Genomic DNA, 4,062 nt, shown 5'->3' with positions numbered 1-4,062 from the left:
AGACATGCTCAGCAGATGTCCTGAACTCCCAGATACCCCAGGACCTGCTCAGTGGTTTGGAACAAATATAGCATTTAATCACAAAGAGCAACAAAAAGTTATCTGCTGTGTCAGTAATGAGGAAAATAGTTTGGTATCCTGAGGAATAATTAAGTAGAGGGGATGAGAACAGGTGCTTTCTGCTCCCAGGAGACTCCACATTCTTGTGTGCCAGAGGTCAAACACAACGAACAGGGAGGAACTTAAAAAAATTACTCCATTTACAGTAGCTACAGGAAGGTTAAATGGAAGAGGTCCAGCTCCTGTGGAGAAAACACACATTCAAGCACTGGAATAACTATGGTTTTGCACTTGGAGTTGGTATTTGAAAGAAGTGCTCTCTGGTTGACTTGTAGAAGGTGATTTTTCTTCACAGAGAGAGCCAGAGTATTTGATTCTCTACAAAGTTCTATTGATCTCGTCCTTGTCCTGTTTAGCTTTGTATTTTGCAGCATCTAGTATTACCCCAGTCGTCAGCTTCAGGTGTGGGCTTGCAATTGTGCCACACCGACTTATTAAAAACCGGAAGTCTCAAATGATTCACTTGAAAGAGCCTTCAAATAAATGACAGCATCAGTGCTCACTCTTTCCATGGAATACAGTTTTAGATCTCCCTGGAAATATCTAGCATACAGATAAGAAATTGGCAGACCATAACGAAATCCAGCCAATGAGGCAGCTCTGGTGGGCTCCAGGCTAGGTCTGGGTGCTGTCAAATATATGTAGTTAAAAAGGCAATCTAGTTTTTTGCAGTGGGACCCCACCACCCTGGCCACTTTTCTTAATGGATAAGTCTTCTTTGCCCAAGGTAACAAAGGTTTTAACAGCGGGGTAACCTTTTTTTCTATCTTCATGTAACTACACTGTTGCTCTCATTGAGTTCTTGAACAACTCAAATAGCACATGAAACAGGTGTAAGGGCACATAAACTACCTGAATATGTTTGTCTAAAGCTTTAGCATTGAGTTCTTCAACTTTCAGCTATGAAACTACCAAGTAACAGTGTTCACACAACTTTTGGCTGTTACATAGGCATCTTTCACCACTTCAGCCACTTTACAGGTAGAATCAATGCTTCCTATCTGTTTAGGCTGAGCAGGATTAGTGTCACCATCAAACAGAAGTATATACTGGTTAATAAGCGTGCAGAAAGAGATGTGGTTGGTGGAAAATTGAGAAAATATTGGATGTTAAAGCTGATGAAAGGATCCAAATCAAACTTCTCCTTGTACTCAGTGACTCCTTACGCCATTGTAGGAACCGCATCATTGTGTCTGTTTCAGACTTTAAGCAGGGTTTGTAGAAAATTATCCAAGACTTGTGGATCTTCAGGGCTCTTTTTTTCATATTCCAAAAGTTTTCGAAAGCTCTGCATATACCAGCTCTTCGCTAATCCCACAGAAGGTCAGTTTAGCAAGTTGTCCAGCAGAAGGTTGACCACTCTCATTGTATTATGCCAGTCTCACAGGCAGCTTTTTTAAGAAACATGTGTGATGTTTTCTCATGCGCATTATCTCTCCCAAAGTCCAGGAATTGCTTGATGGAGAGTGAAGACAGTGAGAAGCACAAATAGTGGTCAATCTGCTTGGGCAAGGACCCCTTTAGTAGATAGTGGAATAGCCACATCTTTTCTGGAGCCCTTTGCAGAGCCACTAAGGTGCCTGGGCTGCCACAAGGGCTGGCTCCGATGAACCGTGCAGGTTCAATGTGTCAGCTAAGTGCACACCCCAGCCTCTGCCTCAGCCTCAGCTTTGTGGGTGCAGCTGCCTTAGCAGTTCTGGTCCACCACCACCACTGCCAGCCACCTGCAGCTGCCCTAGTAGTTTAGTAATTCTTAATGATTCACCTTTCTGTGGGTGGGTGTGATGTATAATGATGGTGAGTGTTCATGTTTCTCTTTTTAATTGGTAAAGAGCAAGTGAGTCAGTGTTGATTGCAGTCTTTTGTCTACCAAGAGAAGGAAGAGTCAGTATTTTTGCAATTTTGTCCAGAGAGTGAAGGTGAAGGAAATGTGTGTTTGACTGTGTCCTGTTTCTGTCTTATCAGGTGAGATAAGGGGGGAAAACAAAATGCAATACCCAAGGATACAAACCAAGATTGTATATTAAAAGAAAAAGCGGGCGGGGGGACTAACTAGGAATATCAAGTGGAAAATCTTTATAAAAAAAAAGCATAAAAAGAGGAAAAAGAAAATAAGGAGGAAGATAAAGTCAGAATGAGGTATCATGAGAGAATGATAACTGACACACCTTGGAAAGGGTACACACCAAAGAGGAAAGAAAGCAAGAGAAATGGGGGGAAAAAAGAACAAAAAATACACAAACCTATAAGAAAACAAAAATTGAAATCTTTGGGAAATAACATGTGAGAAATGGAGAGATTATCAAAGGACTGGTCTCATGCCTACTTGTGAGGGTTTCTGAAGCCACTATGTTTTGGTTGACTGTCAGTGTGTGAGTGTAGAGTACTGCTTAGAGAACACTCAGCACGAAGTTAGCTGAAACCAGCTTCCTGAACAAGCATGCAGACATGTCCCAAGAAAATAAGGTGCGTTCATGAAGCCTCATAAGACCCAGAAGAGCAGCTGTGAAAGCTTAATTAATGAGAAACTAAAGTCCTTGTGAGCTTGTGGAAAAATACAGATTAACAAGAAGCTATTGTCCTTGAGAATTTGCAGAAAATAGCGATAAGCTTTTTTTGTGTGTTTGTTAGGATCTTCTGAGTAAATCATTAAGAGCTCTGGTTCTTAGATATCCAAGGACACATTCCTTTCTAGCTCCAGAGATAATTGATAGATATATTACTTTAGGGTCTTTAAGATAATTTTCTATGAAACAAGAAACTGGTTATTTTCATAATAATGGATTACTTGTATTATCTATATATCTGAGAAAAGTAAATCTCAGGGCCTTGGCTTTTGCCTCAGTCCTCTGTACCTCACTTTTTGTCTTTGTCTGTTTATCTGCTTTTTCCGTAGTCATCGTCGTCGTCGTCGTCGTTGTCCTCAGGTTCCACTGGTAAATGGCAACACCTGCTTTATTGAGTGGAGGCAAGATATCTGGCCTCGAACAGTATGTTTGTCAATCAGGTCTAATACTAAGGTTGGAATGCTTCATAAAGTCAGACTTCATGCTCATTTTAAAGGTAGTTGAGGCCTCCAAGATGTGAGTTGGATCATACAGAGCTCTTCCATTTTTGTGGGCATCAAGGAATGGCAACCAGCTTGGGACAGTGTTTATGCTGGCCTCACAGGAATATAGGGTAGCCAGCCTCCTTGTGGATAGTATCTACGTCAGTCTAGGAAATGTGTGCAGGCAGGGTAGCCAGTAAGAGATAATCAGAGGTGATAAAGAGATAATTATTACTTACCTGAAAGCTATAAGATTGGTTACTATGTAGAGTTTGCACTGCTCCAAATTTTACTATGACATAAGTCATACAAGAGTGTACTGATGAAAAGTCCCAGTCAGAGGCAATGCCCCCAGCCTATTCAGAGGCTGACAGAAATCCATAGCCTCCTAGAGGGAAGCTTTCAGTGTCAGGCGTATGCATGCTTCCTTTGGGTAGTTATAAAATGACACAGTTTTGGCCTCAGGAAGAATTAAGATGAGGATAAGGGAACACTGCCAACCACCTGGTGGGAGGTGATAGAGGGAGAAATCTATTCTCCTGATCCCTGGGAAAGAATGGATGACAAGGGCAGAGGTCACACCTTTCCTGACATAAGCCAGCCACTGATGTGAATACCACCACAGACCCAGGTTCCCATGTCAGCCCATTCAAAACAGCCTTACTGAGCTGCTTACTGTGTTCTGTCTGCATTCTTAATTGAAGTTTTCATTCCATTTCTTCCTTCAATCACTGTTTGAAGTAGTTGTTTTTTTCTATTGAAGCTGAGAGTTCCAAAATTATGATGTTGTTGTTGTGAATCCCAGAACACTTTATCATTCTAATGCAAAACTTATACTTGGACCAGGAGGCAGTCGTCAGAACAGAGCAAGGGAACACTGCATGGTTCAAAAT

At 41.5% G+C, this 4,062-nt stretch overlaps 1 pseudogene; it reads right to left on the bottom strand.

The window, feature by feature from the left end:
* Positions 1 to 438: 438 nt before the first annotated feature.
* LOC102876321 lies at positions 439 to 1,665 on the bottom strand (annotated as a pseudogene).
* Positions 1,666 to 4,062: the final 2,397 nt, after the last annotated feature.

Source organism: Elephantulus edwardii, unplaced genomic scaffold, assembly GCF_000299155.1.
Source record: "Elephantulus edwardii isolate Elephantulus edwardi_28Jun2011 unplaced genomic scaffold, EleEdw1.0 scaffold00376, whole genome shotgun sequence".
NCBI lineage: Eukaryota > Metazoa > Chordata > Mammalia > Macroscelidea > Macroscelididae > Elephantulus > Elephantulus edwardii.
The sequence above is the reverse complement of the archived record's forward strand: the minus strand, read 5'-3'. Positions and strand labels throughout refer to the sequence as shown.